Below are 17,938 nucleotides of genomic sequence, written 5' to 3'. Positions count from 1 at the left end.
CTTGCTCAAAGAGAACACGTGTTGTCGTTTATGATTCTCCTACCCATAGTTGTTGAGCTGTTCTGAATGTGAGGAGACATAGAAACATCAGAGAAAACACAAAAATTATCAGATAAGGCCAGGTCAACAACAGTAGTAGAAACAGTAAGACCCTTTGTGATGACGAGGTCAAGAGTATGACCACGAGAGTGGGTCGGCCCCTGTACATGTTGTACTAGGTTGAAGTTGTCAATAAGTGCAAGTAGTTCTCTGGCATAAGTGTTTGCAGGATTATATTTGCAATCCCTCCACCTTTGAATATATTTGTGATCCCTCCACCTTTTCCCTGTCGGGTAACATTCATAAAATTAAAATTTGGGGGAGCTGCATCAATAAGGGTGGTAGGACTATTTGCTTGATCCAGCCAAGTTTCAGTTAGAAGCAAAAAATCAAGATTGTATTTGCAGATAAGATCATTAATTAAAAATGACTTGTTTGAAAGTGATCTAATGTTCAGAAGAGCTAGCTTTACAGAAAGTCTAGAAGTAATATCCGCTTGGGCACTCTGATGTTGTTTTGAAACAGGAAGGAGACTAGACTGGTTTACCCCCTGGGTTAAATATGCTCTATGTTTTCTATTTCATATCAACACAGGAATAGAGAATGGCATAGGCATACTGGGTCCCAGCTTGTTTTCAAAACTACACCCAATGCAGGGACCCACAGCACATCATACAAGACTCTCTGTATGTTCCATTTGGTTTGAGGGTGTAAAGATTGGAGATGTCATGTATCTTTTAGATGGTGAAAAAGATTGGTAGCCAGCTGAAAGTCCTGGGCGAACACAGTTCAGTCTGTTGGTTGATTTTTGATGAGCTGGGTACACTACTTGTCGCGACAGATTTGGGCTGGAAAAAGAGAGTGTAGCCATTGGCAGCAGTCTCTGCATACTATTAGGGAAATCCATGCAGGGGGGAGATGGAGATGGTACAATAAAATCAGAAGAGCGAGACTTTGGTGAGGTCTTTGTAAGTGTTTCCATGACTGTCTCTGTGGTGACTGTCTCCCTGATAGTCTCTGTGATACTTGCATGGGGTCGAGATGTGGGTGATGCAGCTTTGACATGATTATCTTTGGTCAGGTCCTCAATCTGGATGGAATCGCAAACTGTACTGTGAAAGGGTTACTATGGTTATGGGCATGGTAGCCACCCCTACATCAGATGTTGGAAGAACAGCTGGATGCACTGGCACCCATTTGGCCTAGTGTAGTGAAAACCCAGACCCTTACCCTTTCCCTCTGTACAGGTTTGAGCCCACGGTGTTAAAAAAATAGCTGTAATGCTGAACACCGCCTGCTGTGGTCAGAGTACAGCCTTTCTTAGAGTTAACAAAAAGCCGGGCCCAGGATCTTAGATGGGGTAAGAGAGAGCTAAGCTGAGTAAGCCAAGTGTGAATCCTGGAATCTTCTGCACTGTCCTGCGACTTCTTGTCCCATCATGACACCAAAAGGACTCATGAAAGCAAGAGCCTATAGAATGAAGATTTCACTCAAGGTCATGTGACTTGCAACTCAAGTGACACAACAAAGAAACATTCCCATGCCGGGAGTCTAACCCAGGCCACCTGGGTGAAAACCAGGGATCCTGACTACTAGACCATATGGGACAGCCTTGACATGTAAAGGTCACCTTTGAAGTGCTTAGGCCATTGGTGAGAACTCAGGCATTTTCCAGAAAAGTAGCTGTTATTTTTTATTTTATTTAGTCAGGCTGGAAAAGATTACAAAACCATCTCTAAATAGTTTGGACTCCATCAATCCACAGTCAGACAGACTGTGTACAAATGGAGGAAATTCAAGACCATTGTTACTCTCCCCAGGAGTGGTCAAACAACAAAGATCATTCCAAGAGCAAGGTGTGTAATAGTCAGCGAGGTCACAAAGGACCCCAGGGTAACTCCTAAGCAACTGAAGGCCTCTCTCACATTAGCTAATGTTCATGAGTCCACCATCAGGAGAACACTGAACAACAATGGTGTGCATAGCAGGGTTGCAAGGAGAAAGCCACTGATCTCTAAAAAGAACATTGCTGCTCATCTGCAGTTTGCTAAAGATCACATGGACAAGCCAGAAGGCTACTGGAAAAATATTCTGTAGACGGATGAGACCAAAATAGAACTTTTTGGTTTAAATGAGAAGCGTTATGTTTGGAGAAAGGAAAACACTGCATTCCAGCCTAATAAAATAATCCCATCTGTGAAACATGGTGGCGGTAGTATCATGGTTTGGGCCTGTTTTGCTGCATCTGGGCCAGCATGGCTTGCCATCATTGAAGGAACAATGAATTCTGAATTATGTCAGCGATTTCTAAAGGAAAATGTCAGGACATCTGTCCATGAACTGAATCTCAAGAGAAGGTGGGTCAGGCAGCAAGACCCTAAGCACACAAATCGTTCTACCACAGAATGGTTAAAGAATAAAGTTAATGTTTTGGAATGGCCAAGTCAAAGTCCTGACCTTAATCCAATGGAAATATTGTGGAAGGACCTGAAGCGAGCAGTTCATGTGAGGAAACCCACCAGCTTCCCAGAGTTGAAGCTGTTCTGTATGGAGGAATGGGCTAAAATTCCTCCAAGCCGGTGTGCAGGACCGATCAACAGTTACCGGAAATGTTTAGTTGCAGTTATTGCTGCACAAGGGGGTCACACCAGATACTGAAAGCAAAGGTTGACATACTTTTGCCACTGACAGATATCTAATATTGGATCATTTTCCTCAATAAATAAATAACCAAGTATAATACTTTTGTCTAATTTGTTTAACTGGGTTCTCTTTATCTACTTTTAGGACTTGTGTGAAAATCTGATGATGTTTTAGGTCATATTTATGCAGAAATATAGAAAAATCTAAAGGGTTCACAAAGTTCCAAGCACCACTGTAAGAGTGATGCAGAACTGAGTGGAGATGTTATCTGTAAGAAAATTTTCCCTCTCTCAAAGGGTTGCTGGTCACAGCCCATGGTCAGACTCTGAGCAGAAGCTTCCACCTTTGTCAGTGTGAACAAGTCTTGTACAAAGTGCTGTATGGGGTAAGAGAGAACCAAGCAGCAATGCGAGAAGCGTCTGATCCGAGGTCACACGCACCAACCATCGTTCCCCAAGCCGACGTAAGGTTTCAAGCAGTGGTGATCCTTTCTCATTTTGCTATCCCTCACAAGCCATGCTAACAGTTGCAATCCATGGACAAACTCAGAGATGAAGAGTGACTCAGTGAAACTGAAAAATCTATGATATAACCCAGATTCCGAGCAGGGTTACGGAGATGCCAGAACAGAATCCAATCGCTTCTCTGATGACAGCTCTCCAGACTCTGAGTTATCTGTGTTCCCTTACCAGAAAACCAGCTGCTGGTTGAAGCATTTTGTGGTCAGCCAAGCATCTGACAGAGAATCTTCTAATTTGTAGTCAGCCCTGTTATCCATTGCACCACTGACCCAAGCAGAGCCATGATAAGTGAGATCCAAACTACATACGAATTTCCATTTAGTCACTGTTCAATAGTGAGATGGAAAGCACAATGCTATGACCCAGCTTCAAACCAGGGTTGCTGAAGTCATAACACAGAGTACTAACGACTATACTATCACAGCACTCCACTTCCCAAGGGCAGAGCACCTGATCGTGTTGCCACAAACTCAGTGGCTAGACATGGATTGGGCCATCCCAGCCCACTTTTGGCCTGGTGTTGTGAGAACAGTCAGCTTTTTAGTTCAGTTCATTTTCATTGCTCATTTTATGTTAACACATGGCCAACTTGTAATGAAATGCAGTGGACCAGATAAGAACCAGAAACAAGTCTCTCAGCACTGGGGCCCAACAGGAGTTTAACAGAATATCAGTTAATAAAAAGATTCAAAGTCCTAAAGATAAAAAAAACAACAACGGAAGTTAAATTCAAGTGAAAATAGAAATAACTGAGATGTATGCATGCATTGTCTCAGGGTGGTAGTGTGGGGAGGGGTTGTAGCACAAGCACCTGTATTGCACATCGGAAAAATTGACACGTGTGGCTACCAGTAATTGCACTTTGTTGAAGACCAATGAAGTACTGACCATGTAAACAGAGTTTTGATATGTGTGGCTAAATGTGGAAACAGTAAATATGTAAATGCTTTGGTGATATGTAAACAGAGTCTTGAGATATGTTGGTGATATGTAAACGGAGTCTTGTGATATAAACAGAGTCTTGTGATATGTCGATTGTGGACCTGTAGTAGTTTGAAATGATGTTTACCTTCATGCTAAACTTCTTCAGCCTCCTCAGGAAGCACAGCCGCTGGCGAGCTTTCCTGACCACAGTGTGGAACTTGAAGCTGCTGACCCTTTCGACCTCATCCTCGTTGATGTAGATGGCCTAGTGTGTCCTCCCTTGCTGTCTCCTATAGTCCACTATCAGCTCCTTAGTTTTCCTGATGTTGAGAGAGAGGTTGTTGTTCTGGCACCAGCTGGCTAATGCCTTCACTTCCTCTCTGCATGTCGTCTCATCGTTGTCCATAAGGAGGCCCAAGATGGTTGTGTCGTCAGCAATCTTGATGACAATGTTGGCGCTGTGTTTAGCAGTGCAGTCGTGGGCGAACAAGGAGTACATGAGGGGACTGAGCACACAGCCAAGTGGCGCACCTGTGTTCAGGATAAGCGAGGAGGACGTGTGGCTACCGATTATCACCACCTGGGGTCTGCCTGTCAGAAAGTCAAAGATCCATCTGCAAATGGTCATCTGCTCATGAAATCGTTAAATATTTTGTCATGATTGCATTTTCTCTGCTCATCCCAAGGCAGTTTTACTTATTAAGCGCAAATTTGCAGCTAAATGCTTTCAAGATCTTGCAACCTGATTTGATTTTGGTTGCTGGTCACAGCCCATGGTCAGACTGTGAACTGAGCTTTGTCAGAGATAGCTTTCAGAAACCAGGTTTCGGTGGCCTTTTTGAAGGACGCTTTAGGTTCAGAAAATGCTAAATGTAACTCAAAGAATGTTGAACCTTGGTCCTATCTACTGAGCTGTGCAGGCTCTAAGATGAGCTATATTGAACCATATGATATGTATTTTCTTTTAGAACGTGAAGAATTTTGTCCATCAGCTCACTTTGAAAAGGTTACCAGAATTTTGTCCATCAGGTCACTTGGAAAATGTTACCATTGGAAACAGTTGGTGCATTATGAAATGCAAAATACGATAAATGAGACTCTAAATGCTTGAGCAACTCATCTCATCTCATTATATCTCTAGCCGCTTTATCCTGTTCTACAGGGTCGCAGGCAAGCTGGAGCCTATCCCAGCTGACTACAAGCGAAAGGCAGGGTACACCCTGGACAAGTTGCCAGGTCATCACAGGGCTGACACATAGACACAGACAACCATTCACACTCACAGTCAATTTAGAGTCACCAGTTAACCTAACCTACATGTCTTCGGACTGTGGGGGAAACCGGAGGACCCAGAGGAAACCCACGCAGACACAGGGAGAAGATGCAAACTCCACACAGAAAGGCCCTTGCCGGCCATGGGGCTCAAACCCAGACCTTCTTGCTGTGAGGCAACAGCACTAACCACTACACCACCGTGCCGCCCCGCTTAAGCAACTGAAATCCTATTATCAGGCAAGAATGGGACAACATTTCTCTTTCAAAACTACAGCATTTGTTCTCCTCAGTTCCCAAACATTTACAGAGTTATGTTAAAACAAGAAGTGATGCAGCACAGTGGTAAACATGCCCCTGTTCCAACTTTTTGAAATGTGTTCCTGGCATCAAATTCAAAATTAGCATACCTTTTTCAAACAACAATAAAATTTCTCAGTTTCAACATTTGATATGTGTGGCAGCGGGGGCATGGTCAAGCGCCGGTCTGTGACAGGAGGGCAGAGTCAGGGAAGGTAAGTGGCAGAATCACTACACCTGATGGCAATTAACCTGTGTTTGTCTGTGTCTTCCCAGTGACCGCGCCCTATTTAAGGAGGGAGAGCGAGAGCAGAGGATCTCATCCCCGAACCAGACGCCGGTTGTGTGTGTCTGTTTGATTAAGCTATTGTTCGCTGAAAAGTGTGGCAATAAAAGCCCCTGTGTATGAACCTGTTCTCTGTCCTGCCGTCCTCTGTGCTCCACCCTACGTTAGAACTGTTACAGTGGTGCCGAAACCCGGGAAAGTGGAGCACCAGCTGAGCAGCCCCATGGAGTCCTCCCTGTTCACCGACCTGGTCCACGCCCTCGCCACGGCCCAGCAAAGCCAGCACCAGGCGCTCGTCACCCCCCGGAAGGAGCAAGAGCGACGCTTCGAGGCCCTGGTTCTGGCCCAACAAGAAGATCGAGAGGCGTTCCGGCATTTCCTTGCATCAGCGGGGTCCACCAGCGCTCCTACCGCGGGCCCGTCTCCCCTCACCGTCACCAAGGGGTGCCCGCAGGATGACCCCAAGGCATTCATCACACTCTTTGAGGAAGTCGCCGAAGCCTCGGGGTGGCCGATGGAGCAGCGCGCAGCGCGCCTCCTCCCCCTGCTAACGGGAGAGGCACAGCTGGCCGTGCTACAGCTCCCCGCCGACCGCTGGATGGCCTACGCGGCCCTCCGCCGGGCCATCCTCCAGCGTGTGGGGCACACCCCAGAACAGCAGCACCAGCGGTTCCGCGCGTTGTGCTTGGAGGAAGTCGGCCGGCCATTCGAGTTTGGCCAGCAGCTCCGGGATGCCTGCTGGCGGTGGTTGATGGCTGACAACCGTGACGCCAAGGGAATCATCGACCAGTTGGTGCTGGAACAGTTCATCGCTCGCTTGCCAGCAGGATCCACTGAGTGGGTCCAGTGCCACCGCCCGGTGTCGCTGGATCGGGCAGTCGAGCTGGCGGAGGACCATTTAGTGGCTGTCCTGGCAGCAGGACAGCAGATGGCATCTTCTCTTCTCTCCTCTTCTCTCTCTCTCTCTCCCTCTCCTCCTGTGTCCCGTCCTCGCCCAATTCCTCCACCGCAGAGGTCGGGGCTGGCGCCTCCCCAGCCGGCCTGCCGCACCCGCTGTGCCCTCCCATTTCTCCCTTCTGTGTCCGTCTCTCTCCCACCTCAGGTGAGTGAGCCCCAGAACACCGGTGCAGAGGGAAAGCCCGGGCCGGTCTACTGGCGCTGCGGGTAGCCAGGCCACCTTCAACAGCAGTGCACAGCGATGGAAGTGGGTGCAGTGGTTCGGATCCCTGATGCGCCAGAGGCTGCCCTCGATCGGGCCGGAGCGTATCGCATACCGGTGAGTATCCAAGGGGATACATATCAGGCGTTGGTGGATTCTGGTTGTAACCAGACCTCAATTCACCAAAGCCTGGTTCAAAACGAGGCATTGGGGGGAGCACAGGGGGTGAAGGTGTTGTGTGTGCACAGGGAAGTTCACAGCTACCCTTTGGTGTCGGTCCACATTTTTTTCCGAGGGGAAAAATTTATAGTGAAGGCAGCGGTTAATCCTCGCCTTACCCACTCTGTAATTTTGGTGACGGATTGGCCAGGATTTCGGGATTTAATGAGATGCTTAGTAGAGAGTGGGTCCTGCCATTTGACAGGGGGAGGTCCCGGTGTCGCTCTGGCAGGAGCAGCTGTCACAGAGCCGTCCATGTCATCTCCACGTCAGAGTGAGGAGCCGCCGGCTCCTCCTCTTTCTATTGGGGAATCCCTCGCGGATTTCCCATTATAGCAGTCGCAAGACGAGACTCTGCGACATGTGTTTGACCAAGTGAGAGTAATCGATGGTCAAACGCTCCAGCCGAACGCCACCCCGTCCTTCCCCTATTTCGCGATTATGAAGGATAGGTTATACCGAGTGACGCAGGACACTCAAACTAAAGAGCGAGTCACGCAACTTTTAATTCCAAAGAGCCGCTGTGAATTGGTATTCCAGGCGGCTCACTTTAATCCCATGGCTGGACACTTAGGACAAGACACTAGCCCGAATAATGGCCCGATTCTATTGGCCGGGGATTCGCAGCGATGTCTGTAGGTGGTGTACGGCGTGCCGCGAATGCCAGTTAGTAAATCCAGCGGCTGTCCCAAAACCGCCTTTGCGCCCTCTACCATTAATCGAGACCCCGTTCAAAAGGATTGGGATGGATCTCGTCGGTCCATTAGATCGGTCAGCAAAAAAAGCGTGGCAATAAAAACCCCTGTGTACGAACCTGATCTCTGTCCTGCCGTCCTCTGTGCTCCACCCTACATTAAAACTGTTACAATATGTTTTCCCCACATTTCACCTCCACACCACTCTGAAAGCTGCTCAGAATGTAGTGATTCATTTTTTGAGAGCAACAGCTCTGACAGTATTTCCAGCTGCAAGCCTGAAAGTACTGGAACAGCAAGGAAAATTCTGTTTGTTTGTTTTTGCCATACACTGATGACATTTGCATTTGATTTCAAAAGTGGGTGGCACGGTGGTGTAGTGGTTAGCACTATCATGTCACAGCAAGAAGGTTCTGGGTTTGAACCCATTGGCCGAGGGGGGCCTTTCAGTGTGGAGTTTGCATGTTCTCCCTGTGCGGGTTTCCTCTGGGTGCTCTGGTTTCCCCCACAGTTCAAAGACATGCGGTTAGGTTATTATGGGGTAGCCATGGCCTGAGGTTAGGCTGAAGTGTCCTTGAGCAAGGGCACCTAACCCACAACTGCTCCCTGGGTGCTGTAGCATAGCTGCCCACTGCTCTGGTTATGTGTGTGTGCTCATTGCTCACTTGTGTGTGTGGGTGTGTGTTCACTGCTCCAGATGCATTAAACGCAGAGTTTAAATTCCACTGTGTGCTTAAGAATTACATGTGACAAATAAAGGCTTCTTGGCTTGCCTTCTATATGTGATAGGTCAGAATTTCAGCTTTTATTTATTGATATTTGCACCTATATATGTGAACAGAATAGTGTTGGGACTTTCAAGTCAAGTCAAGTTTATTTGTATAGCGCTTTTAACAATAAACATTGTCGCAAAGCAGCTTCATAGAATTTAACGACTTAAAACATGAGCTAATTTTATCCCTAATCTATCCCAAATGAGCAAGCCTGTGGCGACAGTGGCAAGGAAAAACTCCCTCAGATGACATGAGGAAGAAACCTCAAGAGGAACCAGACTCAAAAGGGAACCCATCCTTATTTGGGCAACAACAGACAACATGACTATAACATTAACAGTTTTAACATGAAGTCAGTTTCGTTGATGTTATAAACTCTTCATTGATGGAAACTTGAGTGCAAAACTGTTCATGGCAACTGTAGTCCTAAAGTTAGCAAGTCAACTGTAGTCCTCAGCCATAAAAGCATTACTGTAAGTGTCCAGAGCATCCTCCAAGTGTGACTTTCAACTGTCCACATGGGGCCGTCCTCCACAGGAATGATGCGATGAGACTCCAACCAGACACAGGGCACCAGGATGGATCAGGCAGGTCCAAGGAGCAGAAGAGTTTGGCATCTTGATCCCAGGACCGACATGTAACTCAGATGGAAAGATCGGGGGGGAAGCGAGAGAAAATGCAGGTTGTTAGGTATGCCCAATATCACCTGAATAAGTAGGAAAAGTACCTGTATACATATTGCACAGTACAAGCAGGGACTCCGGCAAAAACTAACTATGACAGCATAACTAAAAGGGGAGAGCCAGAAGGTAACACAGGCATGAGGGAGCCCCGGGACATAAAACAGCCAGCCACTACATCGTCAACAGACTCGAGTGAGCAAGCGAGTGGGGGACTGACAGCATCCATACATCCCAGTTTACCAAAGACTCTATGTCTGAGGACCCTCCAGATCTACACCTTTACCTCATAAACACAATTAACAAAAGGCTTGACTAAACAGATATGTTTTCAGCCGAGACTTAAATGCTGAGACTGTGTCTGATTCCCGAACACTACTTGGAAGGCTGTTCCATAACTGTGGGGCTTTGTAAGAAAACGCTCTGCCCCTTGATGCAACCTTCACTATACGAGGAACCAGCAGATAGCCTGCACCCTTTGATCTAAGTAGGCATGGTGGGTCATAGAGGAGCAGAAGTTCACTCAGGTACTGTGGCGCGAGACTATTCAGTGCTTTAAAGGTTAATAGTAGTATTTTATAATCGATACGAAATTTGATTGGGAGCCAATGCAGTGTGGATAAGACAGGTGTGATGTGGTCATATTTTCTAGTTCTAGTAAGGACTCTTGCTGCTGCATTTTGAACTAACTGGAGCTTGTTCATGCACTTATAGGAACATCCAGACAGTAAGGCATTACAATAATCCAACCTGGAGGTAACAAAAGCATGAACTAGTTTTTTTCCGCTTCATGGAGTGACATTAAATTTCTTATCTTAGCAATATTCCTGAGATGAAAGAAAGCTATCCAGGTAATGTTATCAATGTGATTTTCAAATGAAAGACTGGGGTCAATAATCACTCCGAGGACTTTTACTGCTGCACGTGAAGAAACAGAAAGGCCATCCAGAGTTACTGTGTAATCAGAAAGCTTACTTCTATCTGCATGTGGTCCGAGTACAAGTGCTTCAGTCTTGTCAGAGTTAAGCAGAAGGAAGTTAATAAGCATCCAGTGTCTGTCCTTCACACATTACTCAGTTCTATTAAGCTGGTGTCTCTCATCAGGTTTTGCAGAACCACACAACTGTGTGTCATCAGCACAACAGTGGAAAATAATACAGTGTTTACGAATAATATCACCCAGAGGTAACATATATAAAGAAAAAAGCAGTGGACCCAAGACAGAACCTTGTAGCTTTACCTCAGTATGTCTAGAAAAAGCACCATTTACATCAACGTACTGATAGCGATCAGTTAATTAGAGCTGATCCAGGAGAGGGCCGTTCCCTTAACTCCCACAACATTTTCTAGTCTATCCAGAAGAATGGAATGATCAGCGGTATCAAATGCTGCATGAAGGTCAAGCAACACAAGCAGCGAGACAGCCCTGATCAGACACCAACAGTAGGTCATTTACTACTTTAACCAGTGCTGTATCTGTGCTTTGATGAGGTCTAAATCCTAACTGATACATTTCATGGATGTTATTCCTATGTAAATATGAGCAAACTGCTGTGCCACAGCTTTTTCAAGGATCTTGGAGATAAAGGGGAGTTTTGATATTGGACAGCTGACAGGGATCAAGGTCAGGTTTTTTAATCAATAACTGCTAGTTTAAAGGATTTGGGTACATAGCCAATCCTAAGAGAAGAATTTATTATTTTTAGAAGTGGTGCAATTACTTTGGGTATTATCTTTTTGAATAGACATGTAGGCAAGGGATCTGGTACACACAGTGGCGCCGTTAGGGGGGCAAGTTAGGACGATTCTAAGGGCCTGGCACTGACAGGGGGGCCCTGTGAGGGATATTAATATTATTTTAATAGTATTGCCTTGTGTAAGTTTTTGAAATAAAATATTTCATTTCATCTGTTAAAATATGCAAATTATACATGGTTATTATTTGCTATAACATTTTTCTTGAATTATTTATGATATTGTCATTTCACCCTTCCACCCTTCTTACTAATGGTACAGTCTGATTCTGGGAGCGGGATTAGCGCAGTTTCGAGCAGCTGTCAGTTTCTCTATGTGCACAACAGAGGTGAACATTCTAAAAGTTGCTAAGCAGGAGCAGGTGTGATAAATTATGAAGTCCGGATATCACACTGTGTGCGAAAAAAAAATCACCTTTTTTCATAGGTATATTTATTGTATAATTAAGTCTAGGTGTTTTGCCATTGTTCATGTGTGGATTTGTTGATATTAAGTATTTAACTTTAATATTTTGCACATTAGCTGTGGTCATAGATATCATTGCTATTGTTCATGTGTGGATTTATTGATACTGTTGCTAGGTATTTAACTTGAATATTTGAACATTTGCTGTGTTTTCTAATAAATGTGTGATGCCTAAAAGAAACCAAAAACACTTAGTGGATTTCTTGCAGTGCACTATGTGATTGTATCAAAAAACTAGTGTAGTTATTCATCAAGGCATAGATTTGATCACATACAATAAGTCAATAAATGGAGGAAACAAAGGAATACATTTTGTAATCCTGATTATTGATGATGTTTGCTGGAGGGCTCTGGAGTATCCACAATGTGCATACAGAATGTTATAAATCCATACTGATACAGTGATGCATGCAATTTCTCTCAACACAAACATTTGGATTGAATGAACTCCATAGGCTACTGAGTGGCCTAATAATAGTTGCTCATAAAAGAAAAAAAAAAAATATATATATATATCTTCCATATATATCATGGAATTTTCATTTTAAGGCAACAGTCTATTCAGTCTAATTCTGACAGTTCTGCATTTAAAATGTTCATATACCAAATAATTGTATCACCTAAACTTGCTAGGTAGCTGATCACATGCATAGTAAAGTAGAAGTGCCAGCGAAAAACAGACTTCAAATTCAGTGGCTTGAGCTTGAAAATTTTACCGGGGGTGGGCCTAAATTGTAATCTTTCATAGGGCCCAAGATTTCTAGTGGCGCCCCTGGGTACACAAGTTGAGGCTTTTGATGTGGAGATTAATGGAAGTAATTCAATTTCCCTAAGGGGAGTAAAACATTCTAATTGCTGATCTGATACACTTCTATCAGTTAACTGCAGGGTTTCTTACATTGTCTGACCTTAAATTAGTAGTTTGAGTTTTTTGTCTGATATTCTCAATTTTGTCATGAAAGAAATTCATGAAGTCGTTGCTACTACATACTACAGGTATGCACATGTCTATAGTGGACTTATTCCTGGTTAATTTTGCTACAGTATTAAACAGGAATCTAGGATTATTTTTATTATCTTCTTTTAGGGAGGGGAGATAAGTTGATCTAGCAGAACTAAGAGCTTTTCTATACTTCAGGAAGCTCTCCTTCCACGCTAATTTGAAAGCTACCAATTTTGTTTGACGCCATTTACGTTCCAATTTTCAAGTGGTCTGTTTTAAAGTGTGAGTGTCTTCATTATACCAGGGTGCTAATTTTTTGTCTCTGAACATTTTCCTTTTAAGAGGAGCTACTTTAGCTTATGGCGGATAATGAGGTCAAGTATGGCAGAATGTTGACTCTAAGCATTCAGTTCCCTGATCAAGTTCTGCAGGGACCGACAGTGACCCAATCAAAGTTGATTATTCTGGGAGATCATTTATAAAGCTCTGTGCAGTAGTTGATGTGAATGTACATTTAATACAGTAGCATGTTGAGGTGCATTATTATTACTCAGACATATTTTGAATGAGATGAGATAATGATCTGAGATAACTTCAGACTGTGGAAGTGTGACTATATTTTCTACATTTAACCCTAATGTTAGTATTAGATCGAGGGTGTGACGACCATTATGGGTCGGTCCTATGACATTCTGATTAATCCCTACTGAATCTAAAATGGACACAAACGCTGTTTTCAAAGGGTCTTCTGGGTTATCAAAGTGAATATTAAAATCTCTGACAACTAAAGTTTTGTCTAAGTAAATAACCAGATCTGAGATAAAATCTGCAAATTCAGAAAGAAACTCAGAATATGGCCCCGGGGGCCTGTAAATAATAAGTCACCCATGAACCTGTTTTTGTTTTGTTTTTTTTGGATGCCTTCTTTCCAGTAGAATATAGTGACTGGAATCATTGTAATAGTCATAAATCATGGAGAAATAAACACAAGATTTTCTTGCTAGTTATGATAGTGGACACAGTGTAGCATCTCTCCTGGGAATCACAGGTCCTACTCCCTTACTTGAATCACATACCAAGACAATGAAGTTACAGCCCTTGTTGAAAGCAGTAAAATCAGTAAAGCCATACAGATTTTGTGAAGAATGCAAAGGTGAAATGAACCTGCGTTCACGCAGATATCTAATAGAACGGGGGCTAATGGGGGCTTCATGCCCCAAATAGAAAGATGGCCAAGATGGCTTTTGTTTCCCCTTCACATGAGTGTTAGTGTTATTTGTAGGTATCATGCCGCCATTTTGTCTCTTTAAGAAACTACATTTCCCATCAGCCTACTTCCGCGTTGACCTACGTCACACCGGGGCGGGATCATCTACGTCATCATACAAGGAAGCATAAAACAATGGGACAACACTTCCATCTTTGTCTCTCGCATCCAGATTCCGATGAGTCTAGACGCATAAAGGGATGCTCTCCGCCAAAAAGACGTCTTCTTTCTTGCAAGATCCATCACTCAGCGCGATTTTCTTTCTTACCCTTGGCAAAGGTAAACTCTAGAGTCGTGCAATCTTTAAACTCAACCTGAGTTACAACCGGTTTACTTGTATTAGAAGTGACATCACGACTGCAGCCCAGGCAGTTAAAAGTTAAGAAGCGATTGAATCCTTTTTAACTCAAAAGCGCTGTGCATCTTATTCTGATCAGAGACTTTTCCTCACGAACGCTGAGGTTCGGACCAAGAATCCTCTGCTTTCCACGGGAACCACCCAAGTGCTCCGCTGGACCCAAAAGTTTTCTACACCTCCATCACGAGCGGCTCACGTGCTCCCACGGCGAGGCCCGAAACTACACCGGCGAATAGTTCTTCATATCTTGCTAAAGGCAGGATTAAGTAAGATTTTGGCATTTGGGCATAATTAGGATATTTTTTCATTTCTCATTATCTCAAGCCGCTTTATCCTTCTACAGGGTCGCAGGCAAGCTGGAGCCTATCCCAGCTGACTACGGGCGAAAGGCGGGGTACACCCTGGACAAGTCGCCAGGTCATCACAGGGCTGACACAGACACGGACAACCATTCACACTCACATTCACACCTATGGTCAATTTAGAGTCACCAGTTAACCTAACCTGCATGTCTTTGGACTGTGGGGGAAACCGGAGCACCCGGAGGAAACCCACACAGACACGGGGAGAACATGCAAACTTCACACAGAAAGGCCCTCGCCGGCCCCGGGGCTCAAACCCAGGACCATCTTAGGATAGTCTTAGGAATTTGCTTTTATTTGAAATAGTGTGAATTTAAACCCAGGTTTATCTGTTACACTGTTAGACACGCAGCGTGTTGATTTTATTTTGGTTCTATGTTCTCTCAATTGTTTGATAGGTTGTGCATGCTCCTCTCTGACTAACACTAATTTCCTTATCATACATTTTGACCTTATCAAGGTTTCAGTGAGTTTGGTAATGTTATGAGTGTGGAATCTTTTTGTTACTGAGAAAACATGTGCTCAACAGGCCTGACCAGGCCTGATTCACTTTAGACAGCTTCCCTCTGTCTTTAGCAACATGTGCTCAGTAGGCCTCACCAGGCCTAACAAACACACTTTAGCTAGGCCATAGGGCCTTTCACAAACACACAAGCAACACAAGGCTAATCTAGGCCTCCACCATGTGTAGTTAGCTACATGAGGCTAAACACATGGTCAAGTCCTTCACACACACACACAAGCACACGTTAGCAACAGAGCTAATCCTTTGTTCTATTTAGATAACATACTTTTGTTTTAGCTAGCAACAAGCTAGGCCATACACACACACCACACATGTATATACACACCTCACTGCTTGTATATATTATTTTTTATCTTTGTTATAATAAATTAATTTATTAAACAAACTGTGTTTATTTGTGGGAACGATATATGAAGTCCCCAATCTCCTCGAAGAATTCAAAAAGGTGCATATATGTTATGTAATATGGTAAGTGATCGTAATAATTTGGAAATATACCATAATTTAGTTGTTTGGTAATTTATTATTAAGCACCAGGATTAATGGTATGATTCACTAAATGATTCACTAAATGATTCATTGTATGATTCACTAAATGATTCACTGAATGATTCACTTCAAATGAGACTGATTCTATGGTATGATTCAATTCAAATGAGTCAAAGTAAAACGATTCAATGGGATTGATTCATTTTAATTATTAACCTTCAAATTTAATGAGACTGATTTAATGAGATTGATCACTTAATTTCAATAATTAACTGATTGCACCCACATATTGACACTGGTCATTTGAGGTTAAGGCCTATGCTGCACTGGCCTCACCGATGAGGCACTGGACTCTTAAGCCAGTGTTTGTGTGTCAAATTTGATGAGAGAAAGGCTTTGTCCATGGGCTTTTGAAACTCGCGATTGCATGTGTTTAGCAGAGAGGGGAAAGCAGATTTCTTCTAACACCAAAATTTCCAAGATCCCATTAATTGAGAGTACACACAAGGATGCAGCAGAAGCATGGCTGGCTTGCTAAACAAGAGGAAGCACATCAGTAGTAAAAATGTGTCGCCCATTTCAGTCCAGACAAATCCAGGTGTTTCCAGTTTCTTTTCTTCTTCTGTCCCATGTCAATTTGCACCACGTATAGGGACCGTTACAGCGATAGAGACAGGTTCCTAGCACTTCATCCCCCCCTGTCATTTGCCATCAGTCTTCTCATGTTGGACTTTTCAACATAAGTTTCACGAATGCCTCATCGGCGATGATTCATGTCCCGTTTGAAACCATTCACCCGTACAACTGGGTTTGGGAATGCCTCACCAGTGTTTGCATCATGCAACAGTCTTAGCTCATTGCACAAGTGCACAATGGACTTGTCAGGATTACTCGAAATCATTTCTGTCAACCATTGCACACTTAGTCCTGGGTCATCAATCTCAGGCAGCCCTGCTCTTATAACAGAATAGCCAAAGGGGCCCCACCAATGGTGCCAGTTGTCCACAACCCTTTGTTGGCTGTCCATTGCTAGTGATGATGCCTGCTTCAGTAGGATGCACAGAAACACAGATGGGCCGCAAGGCCCGCACCAGAGCGGCAGAGTCGTCCGCAGCGGTGGCATGAATGGCCCGGTTGAGGTGCTATGGAATGTCTAGTTTCGTGAGCTCTCCTATACTCCCTTTGATGCTTGTCTTCAATTTCAAACACTGAGCTTTTAACTTTGCTTCGCTATGTTGCTCTAACCGAGGCATCCCTTTCTCACGTCTGATCGATAATGACAGCATTCTTCATGTTCCTCTTCCAAATGTCTTTGTACCTCAGTTTCTGTCCTCCTTGTTTCTGTCAGCCTCTTTCCTAGGCTCAGTTCTCCATAGAAAACCGCTTCGGGTAGTTGCGTGTCAAGCATGCGCCAGACGTGTCCAGCCCAACGAAGTTGGGAGGCTGTGATAAGGGTTTCCACGCTTACTGTTTTGGCTCGCCTGAGGACTTCTACATCGGGGACCTTGTCCTGCCATCTTATTTTGAGGATTTGATGCAGGTGTCGCAGTTGTAGCCTGGTCAGATACTTGAAGTGTTTACCGTAGAGCCTCATACATTCGTTGGCATAAAGCAGAGGTGATAAGACTGCGGCGTTGTATACTTTCAACTTGCTGGTTCTCTTGATGTCATGGCGAGACCATAGTTGCTTTTGTAAAGCACCGAAGGCTTTGGTGGCAGTTTGAATCTTGCGGTCTACCTCCAAGTCTGATGAGTTGATGTTGTGCATCTGCTTAATGCCTATAATGTAATATAATGTAATGTGATCTCAAAAACAAATTTCTGCTTGCTGCATACATTTCACAAGGGCCAAAGGCTGTATCCGACTGCATGGAAGAAGCCATGAGTTAAACCCTGTAGGGCATGCTGAAATAGCTCAGTAGGGAGAGCGTAAGACTGAAGGTCCCTGATTCATTCCTGGGTATCGGGATTGATGGTTTGTGTACACCTTTGACCAAGTGGGTGCTAAATTTTTTGCCAGAGCGAGGTCAGTTATATGGCAGTAATTTGATGGTAAAAACAATCTTGCAGCTGTGTCTTGGTTCCATGGTGTAATGGTTAGCACTCTGGACTCTGAATCCAGTGGTCTGAGTTCAACTCTCAGTGGAGCCTCTGAAGCTGCTCTTTGCACCTCTTTAAATAATATATTTCACCTGAAGGCTGCTTTTGAGCAAGCTTGCATATTCCAAACCCTTTGTTTCCATCAACATGGAACAAGTTCTC

The 17,938-nt window shown here is 44.3% G+C and overlaps 1 protein-coding gene and 1 non-coding gene across 2 annotated transcripts in view; both read left to right on the top strand.

The window, feature by feature from the left end:
- The window catches only part of LOC132867733 (histone H1-like), a 276,764-nt gene that overhangs the window by 219,740 nt on the left and 39,086 nt on the right, over positions 1 to 17,938 (top strand). The gene's annotated exons all lie outside the window — the stretch shown is intronic.
- Positions 17,756 to 17,827, top strand: trnaq-cug (transfer RNA glutamine (anticodon CUG)). Its single transcript has one exon. It is a non-coding gene; the product is annotated as a tRNA-Gln (tRNA).

This window comes from Neoarius graeffei, chromosome 19 (genome assembly GCF_027579695.1).
Source record: "Neoarius graeffei isolate fNeoGra1 chromosome 19, fNeoGra1.pri, whole genome shotgun sequence".
Lineage (NCBI taxonomy): Eukaryota > Metazoa > Chordata > Actinopteri > Siluriformes > Ariidae > Neoarius > Neoarius graeffei.
The sequence above is the reverse complement of the archived record's forward strand: the minus strand, read 5'-3'. Positions and strand labels throughout refer to the sequence as shown.